Here is a 21405-nt window from a genome sequence, read left to right as displayed (position 1 = left end):
GATTTTTTACCTTTTTCTTTAATTAAAAGCCTTCTTTTTAAGAACCTGATTGATTTCTCCTCGTTTTAAGAACCAAGGGGGTTTGGATCTGTATTCACCAGGAGTTGGTGAAAGGAAGGAGGGGGGAAGGGTCAATTTCTCCTTGTTTAAGATCCAAGGAGTTTGGATCTGTATTCACCAGGGAATTGGTGAAAAGTTTCTAAAAGCTTCCCAGGGAAGGGAATGGTGGCAGCGGACCAGAACTAAGCTGGTAGTTAAGCTTAGAAGTCCTCATGCAGGCCCCCACACTTGTACCCTAAAGTTCAAAGTGGGGATACAGCCTTGACAGGAGCCTTGGCTCGCCCAATGCTACAAAAATGCCTGCTAGCCTGCTGTAACTGACCTTGACACCACACACTTTTTTGCCCATCAAAAGGATTATTAGAGATGAAAACTTTTAATCAATTTACTTTCCATCGTTCAAATTTACTTGAGGAATTTCACTCAGCCTGGTTCAATTTTTTTTTTTTTTTAATAAAAGCTAACTTTTTGGTCTACCCCTTCAGAAGATTCCTTTAATTAATGATCATTTTATGAATGAAAACTGAATTAAAATACAGAAAAAGGGTCGCGAGATGATCATTTAGACAATTCATGCTGAAACCCACTATGTGTGTGTGTGCGCACATCCTCAGAGCACACTCCTGACACATCTGCTCCATATCCCTCTAAAGAAAGCAGACACTGGATAGAGACCAGAACCCTGGGGAACGCAGGTGTGCACTCTGATTTTGAAGTGGTAGGCAGAAATGAGCAATGAAGAGTGATGAAATACGACAGTACAGGCTTTACTCTGTCCCTGCCAAAATACTAACTAAAAATCCTCTTCTTGCCTTCGAGTTACATAACCAGACCCTCGTTTTTAATTATAAAAGACTTGGACATTTCAGAAAAATATTCAGAGGGATGAAATATGCCTCTGAATGATAGTTATATTTCAGTAGTAACGTGTTTGCCAAGAAGCTATCATGATATAATCTTTTTTTTTAAATCTTGTTTTCTAGAAACCAGCACTGCTTCACCATCAGATCAGTGTACAATATTTTCCTCCCACATAAGCAGAGGTAGGAGATTTATATTTTACAAAAATGAGACAGAAGGAAGCTTTTGCATTCAGAATCAAGGCTGAGTCACAAATATGGCAAAAACACAATAGTTAAGGGAAGAGTTCAGCTACTATCTTGTAGTGGTCTCCAGTGTTTTCCACCAGTTACTTAATAATTTTTTGTGAGGCATATAATAATCCTAAAAAAAGATCCAACCAATAAGTCATTGGTAGCCACTGTTGAGGTGGGAGGCCGTTTGTAATTCAGATTGTTCAATCAGCTACAGCCCAGCCCTTTCCCAAACAAAATCATTGGACGGAATGAAACGATCATCCAATCAGACGCAAGGGAGTGATGTTCAACAGGACTCACACAGTATGTATGAGAGACAGGCAGGGACTCCATGAACACGAGTGGCAGCGTTTGGTGGCCAAACTGCAACATTCCGTGAAAGACACGTTCATTTCTACCATACTTTAACATGGAATATGAGGCTTTACAAATTATACTGAGTGGAGAGAAAGAGGACTAACAATTGTCAGCACCCTATCAAGATCTGCCTTAAGCAAGTGCAATACCAATGATTAGTTGGCAATTCACAAGCCATCTTGGACTCCCCTTCCTCTTCACCTACTTAAGACAGAGTCAGCTACCTAACCAATATCTTCCCCTCCCAGCAATGAGAACAGAGGGCAAGGAAACTTAATACTCAACTCACTAGCCTACTTTTTACTTAGATAGAAGACGATTTAATGGCTGGATATTGAAGCTAGACATAAACAGATTGGAAATAAGGCATAAATTCTTAACGGTGAGAGTAATTAACCATTGGAACAATTTATGGGGTCGTGGTGGATTCTCCATCACCACAATTTTTAAATCAAGACTGGGTGTTTTTCTAAAAAGCTCTGCTCTAGGAATTATTTTGGGAAAGTTCTCTGGCCTGTGTTATACAGGAGATCAGACTAGATGATTGCAATGGTCCCTTCTGACCTTGGGATCTATGAATTGCAGGACCAAGTCCATTCAGAGCTCTGAAAATTAAGAGACCTTAAATTTGGCCCTATAATGGTCTATGGGAAGCCACTATAAAGAGCAAAGCACTGGGTGACACGCTCTCAGCTGCTAGTGCTACTGAAGAGGCACGATGCTGCATTCTGCACTAACTGAAGCTTTAAAAAACAAAGTAAGTGCTGGGGGTGCCAATAGTCTAGCCTGGAGTTCACAAAGGCAAGGATCTCTGTGACACAGCCCATGTTTGCTTAATAAGATGTGGCACAGTCTTCTGATTAGTTGACTATGATTTTTTGTGGCTGTCACTGAGAGTCCTGCAGGCTACCAACCAATTTGACACTCTTTGTGAAGACCCCTTCAGTACAGAGCCCATAATATATGATCTAATCACGTGAAACAAGACAGGACCCTGAGGAAGGTAACATTAGGCAAACAGGCGGGGGAGGAAGGAACAGACAAACCAACATTGTGGTTGTTTGACTGACACAGTACACCTCTACCCCGATATAACGCCGTCCTCGGGAGCCAAAAAATCTTACCACGTTATAGGTGAAACCGCATTATATCGAACTTGCTTTGATCCGCCGGAGCGCGCAGCCCCGCCCCCCTGGAGCCGCTGCTTTACTGAGTTATATCCGAATTCGTGTTATATTGGGTCACATTATATCGGGGTAGAGGTGTATGTGCATCATGTTCCCTTTTAAAAATGAAGTTAATGTAGTGGACTAGCATAGGAGAGTGGGCCACTTTTACACATTTCCTCTCATAACCCTGTTGGCAGAGTTCTTAATTTGCTTAAAGAGAATAGTAATGTTGCTGTTCCCGCCCAAATCCCTTATCTATTTGTTCCCTGGGATATTAATGAGTAGGTAATTGGCACGGACAATTTTGATTTCACACAGAAGTTCAGTGTAGAGTTAATTGGTGGAGTCTTCTGGCTCGAAGCACACATTCCTGGCAGCAGGATGTCTGAAACAGATTCCATTTTTTATTCAGCTTTTTCATGTTTCTTGTAGTTTTGACTTCAACTGCCCAAGTATGGAACATGTTTTCAACGAGCTTTTCTACCAAATAGGGAATACCTCCTCTGTTTCTTATCCTGTTTGTAACGTCAATAACATCTGGAGTTTAATATCCCCTCCATGCTTTCAACCCCGCACAGTAAACAGTCATGTTTGCTTTGCATTAGGCACTGAATATCACACTGGCATTTTGTTCACACATGCTGTTGTGGTGAGCTAACCAAGGGGATTTTTGTAGAACAGTCCTGTGGGCAGCAGGCATCTGACTTGGCTGTTGGACAGCAGGCTGCAGGGTTTCAGCTGTACCCATCAACAGTTGACTGCTAAATTACTTTTTATGGCTTTCCAATGACTTTAACTACAGATCAGCCGCTTACTACAAAACTGGTTTCTGAAACAGGTCTCAGTGTATTTGCAATGTAATGTAAGTGCTTTTACTCCTCCTTTAGCGACTGCCACAGGGCTTGGTCACTACAGGCTGCTTCTTCCTCAATAAGAGAAAACCATGAGAAAATATGAAGTATGCCATCAATATGCCAAAGATGCTCAGCTCTACATCAGCCTCTCATAAGGCCCTGGCAGAACCATGAATGAGCTTTCTAACATCTCATGAATGAAAGCCATATAGCTTAAGATTTAGCAGATCAGACTGATATAGTGCTTCCCCATTCTTTGAAGAACTCACAAAAAGATTGCAGCTGCCCTCACCGGAGGGTACTTGCCTGCCTTTCAGAGAAGCTCTCAGTATCAGCATTCTAGCTTTACCCTCCTCTACTCTCAAATAGCAACAGTAGCGAGAAACACCTTTCATCTTGGACAGGCCATGAGAGTGCGTTTGTCTGAATCAGCGGAATGGTCAGTTATCTTTGTTACATGAAAGCTACACTACTGAACCATGCTCTACCTACGGCTAGTCTTGAAGGTCACTTGGAAATTTCAGGTGGTGCAAAAGGCAGCTGCCCACCTTTTAGGTACATTTACTGATGGGAGTATATTACAACTGAACTCTAGATTCCACACTGGCTGTCAATTCACTTCCGGGGGAAAGCTGATGGGCTGGGTTGGCATCTATGAAGATGTACATGGTCTAGACCAGTGGTTCTCAGCCAGGGGTATGCGTAGCCTTGGGGGTACACAGAGGAATTCCTGGGGGTACATGAACTCATCTAGATATTTGCCTAGTTTTGCCACAGGATACATAAAAAGCACCAGTGAAGTCAGCACAAACTAAAATTTCATACAATGACTTGTTTAAACTGCTCTCTCTATATCTATCTACACACACACACTGAAATAAGTATGATATTTATATTCCAATTGATTTATTTTATAATAATTATATGGTAAAAATGAGAAAGTCAGCATTTTTTCAGTAATAGTATGTTGTGACACTTTTTTATCTTTATGTCTGATTTTGTAAGCAAGCAGTTTTTAAGTGAGGTGAAACTTGGGGTATACAAGACAAATCAGACTCCTGAAAGGGTATAGTGGTCCAGAAAGGTTGAGAGCCACTTATCTCTAGATAAGTCTAGATCTCTTATCTCAGAGAAGGCTTCTCTCCCTATGCTTCACTATACCTGTACTTTTACACATGCTCTTGTTATGTGTTCGAAGAGTGACACTGGTGAGAACAGAGAAAAGGGCGTTTTCTCCGGAGAGCACTCACCTCAGTAATTCAATTCTGTCAGACACACCTGAGTCCAAATTTGGCCATGGTTAGAGGAAGAATGGAAGACAAATATTGTTCATGCTTCCCATCAAGTGCAAGTTTTGGAATCTTCTAATAGTCCGGCTCCTTGATGCCTTTATGGAGTCTGCCAATCATTATGGGTTGGCTGTTATGGAGGATCAAAAGGTATATACAGTTTCACATTCTGGGGAAGATGTATTTGGCATCATTCTAACCTATGGAAAGTGTTCCCTGAATCCAGGGCGATGAGTCTCTTAATAAGGAAATAGTGCAATTAGTCAAGCTGGAGTTCTTTTTAAGTCTTCAGTATTGCTGAAAGTTAATTAAAGACAAATCTAAAACCTAACACACAATTTAACTTTTCCATAAGGGCTTGTCTAAATAGAGAAATTTACCAGCATAATTATAGCAGTATAAACTTCCCATATGGATAGTCTTATTCCAGAATTTATTCCAGTATAACTACAGCAGTATAATTATGCCTGTAAATTTCCCCATGTATCCAAACCCTAAGCAAATAGGTCCAAGAAGGGATAAAATTCCAAAGAATGCAATCTTTCTCCTTACAATTTTCCATCAAAGTTCTGTGTAACAGCACAAGTGCAGGGAGCATAAACATTTCATACTAAACAACGGGATCACAATCTTGAGAGGAAACCAATATGATTCTACACAATCATTAGATAAAGTCAGCTGTAGATTACTATCATCTATTGCTGGAACTTCAACTGAATTTTTAAAAGCCAGCAATAGAAAACTTGGTCTTATGTTTATTTCGTAATACATATGCAATTTGTGACCAATTATTTTTTAGCCTCTCAGTTTTAACAACAAAAAAGACTTGGCGGAAAGCTCATGTGCGAAACATGAATATATGACAACTTCTACTCTAACAGAATCTCCTCACGCTGCAGTATGCATGGAGATGACCTCGTTGTAGTGCTCCACATAGTCATGCCAAACTCCTCCTATCAGAATACTGGTCTCTCTCCTCCGTGGGTCAGCAGTGACTAGAAGTATGCTGAGCCCTTTGGAAAATATACACATTCATGGTTCCCCGTAGTAACAGAATAAATGGTTCTGACTGGCTCCAAAGGGAATCCCATCCAGTCGTCAGCCTTGACTAGAAGGATGATGGTGTAAGAGCAAGAAAAACTGAGGGAGGAAGATTGCAGATGTGAAGAACCTCCTTTTTCCAAACTTCAAACAATAATCTATAGAGGTGTAATCCAAAACTTGACATTAAACTACACTGTAAAATGCTCAACCACAGGCTGGAATTCCCATTCAATATTCATGCATTTCTTTCACAAACCTGCAAGTTTCATGTTATACATTTATGGGCCAGTCTGCCATCTATGCCCATTGGTTCCCAAACTGGGGGGTGTGAAGAAATTCCAAGGGGGGCACGAGGCTGCCCGGCTCTTGAGTTCCCGGCCGGGGAGGCTAGCCCCCGGCCCCTCCCCTCTTGTCCCCCTTCCCCCGCAGCCACGCCGCCGCACAGGCAGCGCAGCTTGCGCCCGCCCACCTCCCAGGCTTTCCAATAAGCCAGTCCTGCTGCTCTGAGCTGCCTGGTAAGGGGGCGGGAAATGGGGGGGTTGGATAAGGGGCAGGAGGTCCTGGGGGGCAGTCAGGGGACAGGGAGCAGTTGAATGGGGCAGAGGTTCTGGGGGGGGGCGGCGGTCAGGGGACAAGGATCGGGGAGATTGGATGATGGTAAAGGAGAGATGGGGGGCGTGAGGGTTTCTTGAAAATTAAAAAGGGGGTGTGATGCCGAAAAGTTTGGGAACCACTGGCCTAGACCATTACACACATTGATGAGAGAACACACATTAGCTTTAAAAACTTTTATAAAACACACAGTCTGATACATTAAGGTAAAACAAGCACTCTACTCAGAGATGATGCTTTTTCTAGGAGAATACGTAATTCTTTACTTTGTACATTTCTGAAAAAGAATCATGAATATATTCCAATTCTGCTCTGAACTACATATCCTCCAGTCAATCATTCTAACAATTTGAATCAAGTTAAGAGTCATTTCTAGTTTATATAGTTTTAATTAAAACACGAAGTGGTCTTTAAAGAACTGCTAACCCAATAAACACCACTGCGGAGAGAGCTGTTATTTACTGATTGCTGAGAGCACTCTTGGCACAGTACAAAGGCACAATCCTTTCCCCAACCGGATTAGTCTAAAAGACAGAGTGCAGCCATAGCCAGTTGAATTAAGGTGCAAATGTTCCTGTTTTTAATCCTCTTTTATATAGAGAAGATTAGCAATTATGCTGGACTACCACCAAAAGGCATAATGAAAGTGTGTTTTAAGAAGGGATTTGAAGGAGAGGATGGCAACTCAGCACACTGTGGCCTAAACTAGCATTTAAAGGTGTGTAGTTAGCATGAATTATCTAAAAGTCGTGTACATCAAGCACACTGCCTTTAACATGTGTTAAACTGGATGAATTCGAGTCTAGGCTCCCCTCTATGCATTAACAAAACCATTTTAGCGCAAGTTAAAGGCAGTGTGCCCTATATGCACTAGCTGAATGCAGCCCTATATTCACACCCAACACACCACAGTAATAATCTTTGCACAAAACATGCCTTGTGAGGTATCATTTAAAAACTAATAACTCACTGGTCAATAATACCAGGATGAAACGTATGCAGCAACATTGTGTGTGAAGTTATGAACCTCCCCCGCCCCCCCCGCCCCCCCCGTATTATGTCAAAGGGACCATGCTCCAACTCATGTAGCCCTGATTAGGTAGAACTGATCAAGCAGGCCTGTCTTAAACAAAGGGATATGTTTACACCTAAATCTGCATATAAGCTGTAAACACAGTCCTCAGAGAGGGGGAAGAAAAAGAAAGTCTGCATTTCAACATACACAGGTAGCAAACAACAGCTTAACTCCTTTTCCCCCACCAGACTCCCATGTCTCCTCGCTCTCAGCTGGAAAGAACTTTAGGGGTCACTTTCAGGAAAATGCATTTCAAAGGGTGACTGAACTATAAAAGTGAGGGGCAAAAACACCCAACGTTCTCTCTCCTTGTCTATTGCGCTCTCTTTTCACCTAAGATGACAAAAGAAACAGCTGTTGGATCTTGGGAGCAGATCCTGACCTGAACTTGGTCAGCAATGCTACTGATAACCTGTGGTAAGAATTTCACCTTGAACCAAGTCTAGTTTGTTAAATTTAGTACTAGGATGTGTTTTATCTTTATTTGTCTTGTAGCCTTTTCTGACTTTCATTCCTTAATATTTGTACTCACTTAAAACCTCTTTCTTTGTAGTTAAATAAACTTGTTTTATTCTTTAAACTAATCCAGTGTTGTGAACGGTGTGGGTAACTTTAGGGTCCAAGCTGTTGAATCTTGATCCCCATAGAGGGGCAATGAATCTAATATATCTCAACTGTCCAGGAAAGGGCTGGACAGTGCTAAACACACGTTTTTGGAGAAAGATCTGAGACTGGGAATGCTTTGGGATCACCCTGCAAGTGTTAACCAAGGCTGCTGGAAGCCAGAGTGGCTGCTGTGGTCAGAATTGCTGGGCCAGGGCTGTGGCTATACACGGACACTCCGGATGCTGTTTGTGAGGAGCCCATGTTGGGACGCACAGCAGCAAAGCACTGTGAGGCACACCAGGTTGTAGGGCAGGCGGTGACACAACCCCTCACTGGTCTGGATTGCACCCCAGATTGTCATAAACACATGCTAATTTTACATCTTTAAATCCTAGGCCTAGTCCATGCATAGATTTTGTACCATATCACTATTTCAATCAGGGATGTGATTTTTAAAAAAAGATACCGCTACAATCCCTAGTTTGGACACAGTTACACTGCTATGAAGTTGCTTTATACTGGTATAGTTTATTCCCCTTACTGTATGAAAATAAGCATCTTTATACCAGTATAACTGTATCTTTGAGGGGGCCACTTAGGGATCTGGAGCAAAAATCAGTACTTGGTCCTGCTAGTGAAGGCAGGGGGTTGGACTCAATGACCTTTCAGGGTCCCTTCCAGTTCCGAGATAGGTATATCTCCATATACTATTTATTATCCAAGTGAGGGGGAATTGTACCACTTTAACTATACCACTAGAGGTAAGGTGGTATAACTTGTGTGCAGAAAAGCTCCAACACTAGACAAGGGCAACTAGTGAGGCATAAGTTCCAGGCATAAGCGTGGAAGATGAATACTAAGATAACAGGACAAAGTAGGAGCACCTGGAAGAATGATGTAGCTATGGCAGTACACCTAGTAGGAAAAGATTTTCACAAAAGCACCGGGGCGGGGAGAAGAAACCACTGTTATTTTCCATCCCTCACTCCCAAAAAATATAAGACAATGCTCTCAAAAATGCTTTCCTTAAAAATAGGTAAATCCCATCGACTGTCTATGGAGGACGGAAAAGAATGAATATAGGCTTCTAAAGCAGTGAACACACATGGTAAGCCAGGATCCCACTCAACTGACACAGTCTGCAAAATAAGCAATTCATTTAAAACAAGTTTCATAAATGGGGGGATTTCAGCGTTAAAATCTACCAGATGTGTCTCTACAACAAGTGAAAAAGAAAAAATGATTCAGAGGAGGAATTGTATCCGAAAAGTGTTTCAAAATAATTTCAGACCGCTATTTACCATAACCAGGGACAGGACAAAAAAATTCCTTTTTTACAGTCTCTCCCCAAAACATGAGAACCCCCTTTTTCCTACAGTTATTGCATGTGCAGACTGGGGCATCTGAGATTACAAATAATTGTAATGCTCAGTCCAGCAACAGCAATAACTAACAGGAGCTTCTTCCCCACTGTCTCTGAATTTGGGGAGGGTGAGGCGGTCAGGCATCCATCAGACGATTTTCTGTATCTTGGGAGCAATAACCCTACTTGCTAGGCTCCAAAGAATGCTAAACACCCTCAAAGATCTTGAGAAGGGAGATTACAAGCTACTTCTCACCTCTCCAGACAGGACACCAGATATAATGGGCAACCTGATACCTGTCAAGTTCACAGCTTTGTACCCTGGAATTTGCTGGTAACACTTCTGTCTGCAAGTCTTCAAAAGAGGCAGAAACTTTCATTGCAACCCAATGTGACTAGGTCCAGAAGCTGAAGAATTTCAAGCTACAAGAGTATTGGATGTAAATATTGGCTTTTTTCTTTAAGTACTGATACAGTGATTTTTTTTCATGCATCTGACGAACTGGGTATTCACCCATGAAAGCTTATGCTCCAATACGTCTGTTAGTCTATAAGGTGCCACAGGACTCTTTGTCGCTTTTTACAGATCCAGACTGATACGGCTACCCCTCTGATAAGTGATTTTTTTGTAAATTGGATTACGCTTCTACTGTGATAGCTTATTATTTAATGTTGGACTATGCAACAGTTTAACCTACGCATAGATGATACCAGATTTTAAGCTACTGAAGTGATTTGTTAAAAAGATGAGGCATGGTTATAAATAATGTACAGCTGACCAACCATATGGCTGCTAATATTTTTCTCGTGATGCATGGTTATATTTCAGCTCTCTGCTTGTGCGGGGATTCAGTTCAAATGTGAGTTTAAGGAGTGGTATTCCACCAGAGTTGAAACTTTCTTTAATCCTGGAGAACATTTGGCATTAACCCAGTCAGACCATGTTGATGTACAGTTCAAACTCACCTTAAGTCATTACCCAATTGAGGCTTTACTTGGTTTAAGTATACTGAAATACATATAAGGCTCCCACTAAACATTAGTGTCTCTGTGAAGTATGACCATATATTTGGTGTGCTAGAATTACTGGGATACAAACTGCAGCGGCAAATAAAACTCATATTGTATACCTAAACTTTCACACATTATCCCTATCCCTCTCCCCCCAAAAACCCCACTCAAAATAAATGTTCCCTATTATAAGGGCATAGTCTTACAAACATCACAGGAGCGGACTGTAAACTCCTCATGGAAGAGACGTGTCTTACAGCTGGTCTACATGGAGACGCTCAGAAAAGTTAATCCAAATTAGTTTTTAAAGTTGATTAGTTAAACCTTCTGAATAAACTACACTGAATTAAGGCCACTTCAATTATGAACGAGTGTGTCCACACAGGGGGTTAATGTGATTAAACTAATCCACTTTAAATTAATAACTTCAGTTTATTCAGATTAATTTTCATATGTGCTCTCATATAGACAAGCTCTTATTAATTCATATGCAGGCATAACTATGGTGCTGCAGAAACATTCAGGGCTTGAAAAACGCACTCATCCAGAGCAAAAAAGGGGGTGAACAGGGCCTGAAACCTGAGGGCCCTTTCACTGAAAGGGAGGAAGGAGAATGTGAAGAGCAGAATATCTGGAGCTACACTTCCTTTAAGAGGAGGGGTTGGTGCACAGAAGACCTCCTGTATGCCCAAGAAGGCAGCAGTAGCAAGAGCAGTAGAGGAGCTGGCAAAGACAAAGAGAAGACAAACATTAATTTATGGGGAGCAGAACTGATTTATGCTCCATTCCCATATAAAGATGTTGCAATATGCATAATTAAATGTGCATAATTTGGGGCATGTGGCTTTGCAAATTTTTTGACCCAGGTTAGTAGGCACTGGGGAAGTTTTGCAAGCCCTAGAAATCATAATAGAGTTTGATTAGTTTAATGAGATGATTATGCAAGACAGTGGGAGGAAATAAGTTTCCCTTTTGGATTCGACTATATTTTACTCATTTTCTTAAGCTGCAAGGTAGAATGTAAATTAGTACATATATATTTCTAAATTAGTTAATGGAACTGACATCTGTTGCATTATGCAACCACAATCAAAAAACTGTACAATTAAATGAAAGTTAAACATCCAAGTCTCTAGCCTCAAACTTGGGAGTAAATCATTTTCTTACTATTCATATACTAGTCACACGCAGCAAGTGAAGTTATATCCAGTCATCACTAGAAGCAAAAGGTAGATCAATAATCTGAAACCATTTTAATGAGGAAGCAGGGCCTCAGAGCCTAACAGAGCAGAATGCACCTCAATGGAGTCTCTGATCCTTACCAAGGATACACCTGTTTTTACATTTCAGTACACAGAAACATACTCCACTGCCCACTGAAGGCAGATTTACTCCTAAGAAAGGGACCAAGTATGAAAATTGGAAAGAAAATAAATAGGAAAAGTTGGACTTTTCAATCCTACACAGCAGATGTCCTCCTGGAACACACCTCCATGTTTTCAGATCTTACTCGTACAGGGGAAATTTTATTTTAGGGTTGTCAAGCGATAAAAAAAATTAATCGCGATTAATCGCACTGTTAAACAATAATGGGATACCATTTATTTAATTATTTTTGGATGTTTTCTAGATTTTCAAATATATTGATTTCAATTACAAAGTGTACAGTGCTCACTTTATTTTTGTTTACAAATATTTGCACTGTAAAAAACAAAATAGTATATTTCAATTCCCCTCATACAAGTACTGTAGTGCAATCTCTTTATAATGAAAGCTGAACTTACAAATGTAGAATTATGTACAAAAAATAACTGCATTCAAAAATAAAACAATGTAAAACTTTAGAACCTTCAAGTCCACTCAGTCCTACTTCAGCCAATCGCTCAGACAAACAAGGTTACAATTTGCAGGAGATGATGCTGCCCACGTCTTGTTTACGTCACCTGAAAGTGAGCACAGGCGTTCGCATGGCACTGTCGTAACCAGCGTTGAAAGATATTTACTTGCCAGATGTGCTAAAGATTCATATGTCCCGTCATGCTTCAACCACCATTCCAGAACACGTGTCCATGCTAATGACAGGTTCTGCTCGATAACGATCCAAAGCAGAGCGGACCAACGCATGTTCATTTTCATCATCATCAGTCAGATGTCACCAGCAGAAGGCTGATTTTCGTTTTTTGGTGGTTCGGGTTCTGTAGTTTCCACATCGGAGTGTTGCTCTTTTAAGACTTCTGAAAGCATTCTCCACACCTCGTCACTCTCAGATTTTGGAAGGCACTTCAGATTCTTAAACCTTGGGTCGAGTGCTGTATCTATCCTTAGAAATCTCACATTGGTACCTTCTTTGCGTTTTGTCAAATCTGCTGTGAAAGTGTTCTTAAAACGAACATGTGCTGGGTTATCATCTGAGACTGCTGTAACATGAAATATATGGCAGAATGCGGGTAAAATGGAACAGGAGACATACCATTCTCCCGCAAGGAGTTCAGTCACAAATTTAATTAACACATTGTTTTTTTTAACAAGCAGAAGCATGTCCTCTGGAATGGTAGCCGAACATGAAAGGTCATATGAATGTTTAACATATCTGGCACGTACATACCTTGCAACTCCGGCTACAAAAGTGCCATGTGAATGCCCTGTTCTCACTTTCAGGTGACATTGTAAATAAGAAGCAGTCAGCAGTATCTCCCGTAAATGTAAACAAACTTGTTTGTCTTAGCAATTGGCTGAACAAGAAGTAGGACTGAGTACACCTGTAGGCTCTAAAGTTTTACATTGTTTTATTTTTGAGTGGTTATGTAACAACAACAACAAAAATCTACATTTGTAAGTTACACTTTCACGATAAAGAGATTGCACTACAGTATTGTATGAGGTGAATTGAAAAGTACTGTTTCTTTTGTTTATCATTTTTACAGTGCAAATATTTGTAATAAAAATAATAAAATAAAGTGAGCACTGTACACTTTGTATTCTGTGTTGTAATAGAAATCAATATTTGAAAATGTACAAAGACACCCAAAAAGGTTTAATAAATTTCAGTTGGTATTCTATTGTTTACAGTGCAATTAATCGCGAATAATTTTTTTAATTGCAGTTAATTTTTTGATTTAATCACGAGTTAACTGCGATTAATCGACAGCCCTATTTTATTTGTATTACAGGAGCGACCAGAGACCAAATCTGAATTGGAACCCCACTCTTCCCACTCTCATTGACCTGGATGCTGTAGCAACAATATAGTTCCTGTTCCAAGCTCATATAAAGTCTGTAAAGCAAGAGATATTTCTTAAAGTTTGACAAAAGGCTGCTCCATGGCAGGAAAACTGGTCAGGTTTACAGAAAACTAGATCCTTTATAGAAAACTATGGGCTATTGTGTAGCCATTTATATTTCACTATTAAGTGTTCTTGGCCCCGTACATGTACAGATTACCCCTGGGAGCATTCTGCACCAAAAAATTAATATTTTTAAAAATTCTGTGCCAAAATTTTTTTTTGCGCAATTCTGAAAATTTTGTCAAAATAATATTACAATAATCATGCCAGTTTCAATTATTTTGGTAATTTATTTCAAAATACCTGTCAACAAGTATGTCTGTAACAATACAGACACACAAAAATTCCCGCAGGAGGGGAGTTAAGAGTCCCCAGGGCTTTGGAGCTGTGCTCCGGCTCCACTCCAGCTCCAGGCAAAAACCTGCAGCTCCACTGCTCCGGAGCTGCTCCACGCTCGAGCTCCGGGCTCCGCTCCAAAGCCCTGCCTATGATAATCCAGTTCCTGGTTCTCTGCCTCCTTCCCCTGACCCCAGATTCCAGCCAGGGGGCCAGACACCCACAGAATCACCACCCCCAGCCAATACACCCGAACCCCCTTCCTTCCCCAAAGTCCAGCTTTAGGGCCCCCCCAGCCCAGATACCCACCCACATGTAGGGTGACCAGATGTCCTGATTTTATAGGGACAGTCCCAATTTTTGGGTCTTTCTTATACAGGCTCCTATTACCCCCCACCCCCATCCCGATTTTTCACATTTGCTATCTGGTCACCCTACCCGCATGCGAGGGGCCTCCCCCTCAAAGCCTAGGGATCCAGAGGGAGAAACAGCCTGATGCTCTGTCCCAAACTTGGACAGTTTTCTGCAAGCAACCCTCTCCTTGCCTCAGGGCTAGCTGGGAACTGCAGCCGCCAGGAACCCCCCAGCTCCCTCCCACTCCCCCTGGCAGTGTCTTCTATGTGGGGGCTGGGCTCTGCCTGGTCCCACAGCCCCTAGTGTCAGCTATCAGCACTGCAGCCCATTTCTGTGGGGGGCGGGAGAAATTCTGCACACACATTAATTTCTGCAAAATTCTGCATTGCGCAGTAGCGCAGAATTCCCCCAGGACTCAAAGATAAAGAAAGACTAGTCCAAGAGGTGACTAGCTGAAGATCCCACCTCAAAATAAACAAGGAGTCCGGTGGCACTTTAAAGACTAAGATTTATTTGGGCATCTCAAAATAGTGCAGATTTAACTTTCAGAAGCAGGGGAGAGAATTTACTTATTTCACTGGTGGATTGTTGTTCAAAAGTGCAGAAAAAGCATGGACAGGGCAGTAATTTGGAGAGTTGGGCAGAGTGAAGAAGGAACAGTTGTAAGCAAGACATTAAAAAAGTCCTACAAAACCCCTCTCAAAAATCAAGAACTGGAAACCTTAGTCACATTCTTATGGCTGATCTGAGATATCAGAAAGAGATCACACTCAAAAGGAAACATTAAGCAGGAAAACATTATTTTCTTTTCAAACCTATGCTCAAGAACACAGGAGGAAAACCATACATGTCCATAACAAACAAACAAACAAACAAACAAACCTTACTGCAAGTTTAAGATCCTATTCCTAAAATATTCAAGGAAAGTTACAATCAAAATACCTATCTTCTGTGACTGACACACTGAAGTCTTAATGGAAGAGATGGAAAAAGTCATTTGGAAACTGAAACGGATGAGGACTTAAATACGTAACATTCATGAAGACTAATCCAATTTCACAACAGTTCTTAAAACTGAATTTCTATCAAAATCTTTAGTTATTTTCTATCTCTTAACCGAATGCTACTACAGTACTTAAAACTTGTAAACTGTCCTTTACTGAATGCTATAAGATATTGCTATGGTATGCATGGGCTTCTTTTAATGCATACAAGATGAAGAAGAACTCGCTGTTAAGAATATTAGCGTACATAGGATTACACACCACAAAGAAAATGGCAGACACACAAGGTAAAATAAGCATTTGAACTCTTTAGTGGGTTTTGGAACTTTAAATGCACTTAAACTGATATTGTAGAAGTAATAAGTGGTTGTGTCCAAGGGCATGAGTAATGTTTAATTTTAAAATATAAGCACATGTTCCTCATTTGTTAACTTTAAAAAACACAGAAATAGTCCAAAAGAAATATTAGAGGGTGAAACATATCCCAGTGAAGTGCAGAAGGGTCTATGTACCATTTAAGTTCTTAATACAGAGGGCTTTAAGCAGTTCATAGGGCTTTGAGCAGGCCCTCCACAGTGGGATGAATTTCACCCAAAATTTGCAGAGAAGCATATAATACAGCAACACAGCTCTGGAAGCAACATGAGCTCATGTTATGGAGAGTAAATTAACCTGGTATGGCTAAAAGCCTCTCACTGCTTACATTGCTATGCAATTTACTGTAACCACTTCTAATTTTAAGCAAATATGTGTAACTGCTATTTACTGAACAGCTAATGAAGTTCACCACAGGAAAGCTGAGTAAGCTGCAACAAATATTTGACTCAAATAACTATAGACAAAATAACTATGGGAGTTACAGCAACATAGCTACAGCACTGCAGCCATGATGCTGTAACCCCATTGTGTAGACACACACTACAACAATGGAAGGGCAAAAGCTGCATCCACATTGGGAGCACTTTATTGGTATACAAGGACAGCTATGCTGGCAAAGCGCTCCTTGTGTAGACCTGGCATGAGGCCACTTTACATCTGAATGCAAGCAACCACATAGTAGTTTAATAACGTGCGTGTGCTTTCACTTTCACATCGGGGTGGGGGGGGAATAGCTCAGTGGTTTGAGCATTGGCCTGCTAAACCCAGGGTTGTTCAATCCTTGAGGGGGCCATTTAGGGATTTGGGGATTGGTCCTGCTTTGAGCAGGAGGTTGGACTAGATGACCTCCTGAGGTCCCTTCCAACCCTGATATTCTGATTCTATGATCTTAACTTTCCTGAGTGACACTGTGTGGACACTTCCTTCATGAAATGTGCCTTTGGATGTTCACTTGAAGACTGGTTTTGATTTTGCAGAGCAGCAATATTTTAAACACTCATGCAACACTCCAAGCAAAGTCAGGTATACAGAGTACATACATGCATAAGTTATCTACAGGCAAACGCTTACAAAACATCTGTAGCAAATGAAGTGTTTAACAGGAACCCTGCCTCGTTCTCTGTGTAGCTTATAAGAGTACAACAGGCCATACAATATTTCATAAAATGTAAACATTATTCCAATATATGAAGCTACACAGCCTGATGCACATGTTAACATACAATAAATGAGGCAGGGCTCTCCTTGTCTTGACTTATTCATGATGGATGTATAGAGAGGACGGAGTCCATAGGAGCTCTTGCCTTATGCACTGCACATATTGTATATATGGCATAAACTGTGGTTTACAGCACTAAAAGACACTACATGTAGCTAAACTTGTGGAAAAAAGTATGGTTATATGGGAAATAGTATGTGATCATATAATTGGAGACTACACCACAATGCACACCCACAGTGTTGAGGTTTGAGGGCAAATATAATTTGGTGTTTCCTGACTTGAGAGCATCACTGTAGACCCTTTTCTTTCTCTTTTATTTTTGGTTGGTGGGTTAGTTTTTATTCCCAACCCTACGCTGGGTTAAATGTAAAATTCTAGTGTATTCAGGAGATGAATTACATCTAGACTTCAAAGGAATTATTTCCCAGAATCAGGCCTTTAAAAATGAATGTAAAGGTTTTTAAAACATGAGCCACTATAATGCTGGAGCAGTATGTTGATGAATTAGTGCACAAGCTGAAGTTACAGCTGATGTAAAGGTGAACACAATCAGCCATGAGATCAGATAATAAATGGTTTGTATAAGCAAACCACTAAAAACACACGATTGCAGTCACCGTAATACCTAAAATATTCTCACTGAACTGAAAACCTGGCAGGAGAAGTGATAAGACAATTCTGGTTGGAACAGCAGTAAGACAGCTGTATTCAAATTAAAAAAAAGAACAGTAAGCGCTGCCCCCAGTAAATTAGAGTCAGTAGTCAAGAATTGATGATGGAGGCCATAATGGGTGAAACAAGGAGGACAGGAGATTACAAGATTAGTATATCCAAAGGTGCACCTTCCTACATACTGAAAGTGAAATTACCAGTAGTTATAAGAAAAAAATCAGGGACCCTGCATGAATGAAGTCTTTTGAGTCTAATACTCTTGTCTTGTAACTAAAGACTTAAATCCCCCTTTGAATATATTATACAAGAAAATTCTGGTTGAATGATTTACTGTATTTTGTCCCACAAACCATACAGAGTGGCTCCAAAACAAGATCTTGGTCACAAAATACTCATATGCACCCTCTTTACAAAAAGGAAACCTGAGTTACTGGAACCGCCTTCCTAACTTCCAAAAGTGGGAAAGGACTAGACCTACCCGCAAAGCAACCAGTCTCAAGGAGCAAAGATTACTGCCCTAGCCAATGTCAGACATGGGGGGGCGGGGAACGACACCGACTGCAAAAGGTAAACACACCCTTCTCATGTGTAAGGGCTGTTGCATTACCCACTATCAGCCCCTCTTCCTGAGTGCATTGGGGATCCTGCCTCCTGTCACATGGGTGCAATACCCACTCATGCAGTTCATGCAACACATGTTTTTGCTTTTGGCAGCTTCTGAACCCACCCATCCTTTCTCCATTCCTTGGAAGGGGAAGAGTCAGAGCCCAGACCTGTCCCCATGGTTCACTCCAAAGAATCACAGAACTTGCTCAAGATAGGGGGGAAAAGAAAGATCCTTCAGGTGTCACCTCACGTTAAAAGCAGTGGTTACAGGCCAGGGGCATAAGTCCTCCACTCGCCCCCTAATGCCAGCAACCAAGCTCACTTCTAGAATGAAGGAATAAGTCCCTCCAGACTCACTCCTTCCCCTTTCCGCTGGATTGGGAGTGGTGATGAGGGAAAGCACCCTTCTCCCTTGGGGGCAGAGAGGAGAGACGCCTTCCAGACCCCTCCCCTGGATTGGCAGGGGTGTCAGCCACATCCCATTGGAATGGGGAACAACACCCTTTCTTTTCCCCATCCCTGAACTGGGGGACCAGGCAGGGATCCTGCTCCCCAGAGGGGTTGGTGAGCAGCCCCTTTCCCCATCCCTGGATAGGAGAAAAGGGGTCTGACAATGAATCTACTCCCCAGAAGGGTGGCAGATCAGCCCCTTTCCCCATCCCTGGATAGGGGAGGAGGTCAGGCAAGGAACCTACTCCCCAGAGGGGTGGGCGAGTGGCCCCTTTCCCCAGCCCTGGATAGAAGAGGGGGGTCACAGGCAGGGATCCTGCTCCCCAGAGGATGGCAAATCGGGCCCTCTCCCCACCCCTGGATAGAAGGGGGGGTCAGGCAGGATCCTGCCCCCCAGAGGGGTGGCAGATCAGGCCCTCTCCCCAGCACTGGATAGAAGGGGGTCACAGGCAGGGATCCTGCCCCCCAGAGGGGTGGCAGATCGGCCCCTCTCCCCATCCTGGATAGAAGAGGGGGGTCACAGGCAGGGATCCTGCTCCCCAGAGGGGGGCCAGATCGGGCCCTCTCCCCACCCTGGATAGAAGGGGGGGTCACAGGCAGGGATCCTGCTCCCCAGAGGGGTGGCAGATCAGGCCCTCTCCCCACCCTGGATAGAAGGGGGGGTCACAGGCAGGGAACCCGCTCCCCAGAGGGGGGCCAGATCGGGCCCTCTCCCCACCCTGGATAGAAGGGGGGGTCACAAGCAGGGATCCTGCCCCCGAGAGGGGTGGCAGATCGAGCCCTCTCCCCACCCCTGGATAGAAGGGGGGGTCACAGGCAGGGAACCTGCTCCCCAGCGGTGTGGGAGATCGGGCCCTCTCCCCACCCCTGGATAGAAGGGGGGGTCACAGGCAGAGAACCTGCCCCCGAGAGGGATGGCAGATCGGGCCCTCTCCCCACCCCTGGATAGAAGGGGGGTCACAGGCAGGGATCCTGCCCCCGAGAGGGGTGGCAGATCGGGCCCTCTCCCCAGCACTGGATAGAAGGGGGGTCACAGGCAGGGATCCTGCCCCCCAAAGGAGTGGCAGATCGGGCTCTCTCCCCACCCTGAATAGAAGGGGGGTCACAGGCAGGGATCCTGCCCCCGAGAGGGGTGGCAGATCGGGCCCTCTCCCCACCCCTGGATAGAAGGGGGGTCACAGGCAGGGATCCTGCCCCCGAGAGGGGTGGCAGATCGGGCCCTCTCCCCACCCCTGGATAGAAGGGGGGGTCACAGGCAGGGATCCTGCCCCCCAGAGGGGTGGCAGATCGGGCTCTCTCCCCACCCCTGGATAGAAGGGGGGTCACAGGCAGGGATCCTGCCCCCGAGAGGGGTGGGCGAGCAGCCCTCTCCCCGGGCTGGGGATGCACCGGAGATCGGCAGACACCCCCCCCCCCCCTCGCCTCCCGGCAGCAGCGCCCAGGTCACCCCGGGGGGGGAAGGATCCCGCCCGCGCCTTTCCCTCCGCCCCGCAGCCCACCCCTCCCACAGCCGAGCGCGGGGAGACCACCCCGGGAAAGGGGGCTCCCACCCCCCCGCCGCCTCCCCAGCCCGGGCCTAGCGCGGCCTGCGCATCCCCGAGGTGGGAGTTGGGCCGGGGCCCGGCCGGGCCGGGGGAGGCCGAGCCGGCAGCGCGGGCTCCGGAGCGGGGTGCCTGGGCAGCCGGCGGGGGCCCCGCGTTGCTGCGGCTGCGCCGGGGCTGGAGGAGCTGGGAGATTGCGCGGTAGGACACTCACCTCAGAGCGGCTGCGCTGCAGCGGGCCTGCGCCGTGGAGCCTCTGCCAGGCGGCGGCCGGGGAGGGAGCCGAGCGGGGACACGGCGCGGCTCGCCCTGAGCCGCCGCAATGGCGAGCGAGCGAGAGGCGGGCACCAGCAGCAGCAGCAGGAGGAGGCCGAGGAGGACGCGTGACGTCACGGGCCGGCGCCGCCGCCATGATGAGGAGGGCACGGCCCAGCGCTGCATTGGGAGGGATGTGGGGGCGCCGCCCGGCGCCATGTTTGGGAGGTCGGGAGCCTACAGTGAAAGGGGAGAACTAAGGGGGCGCCGGGCGCCATGTTTGGGAGGTCGGGGGCCTGTCGCGGTCAGAAAAGGGGGGAAAGGAGCGCCATCTTAGGCAGGTCAAACCCCCACGTTGATACGCGGGGAACAGGGGAGCTGGGGCCTATGGGCTTCAGCCAAAGCCCCCGGACGTCAATAGAAAGAGACCCGTGGATTTCAAAGGGTTTGGACTCAGGCTTCATAGTGGGAAGGGCAGAGCAGGGCCCTGCTGTGAGGAGCATGGACCATTGGGTGCTGTGATAGACGGGTATGGCCCATTGGGTGCTGTAATAGAGAGGTATTGACCATTGGGTGCTATGATAGACGGGTATGGGCCATTGGGTGCTGTGATAGACGGGTATGGGCCATTGGGTGCTGTGATAGACGGGTATGGCCCATTGGGTGCTGTAATAGAGAGGTATTGACCATTGGGTGCTGTGATAGATGGGTATGGGCCATTGGGTGCTATGATAGACGGGTATGGGCCATTGGGTGCTGTGATAGA

General features: G+C 44.3%; 1 protein-coding gene across 1 annotated transcript in view; it reads right to left on the bottom strand.

Moving 5' to 3' along the window:
• NRF1 (nuclear respiratory factor 1) overlaps positions 1-20625 on the bottom strand; it is a 121679-nt gene extending 101054 nt beyond the window's left edge. The window contains exon 1 of the mRNA XM_065406342.1: positions 20599-20625. The gene's annotated coding sequence lies outside the window, so the exon portion shown is untranslated. The remainder of the gene's footprint in view (positions 1-20598) is intronic.
• Positions 20626-21405: the final 780 nt, after the last annotated feature.

This window comes from Emys orbicularis, chromosome 1 (genome assembly GCF_028017835.1).
Source record: "Emys orbicularis isolate rEmyOrb1 chromosome 1, rEmyOrb1.hap1, whole genome shotgun sequence".
In the NCBI taxonomy this organism is placed as follows: Eukaryota; Metazoa; Chordata; order Testudines; family Emydidae; genus Emys; species Emys orbicularis.
This window is presented reverse-complemented; position numbering and strand designations above follow the sequence as displayed.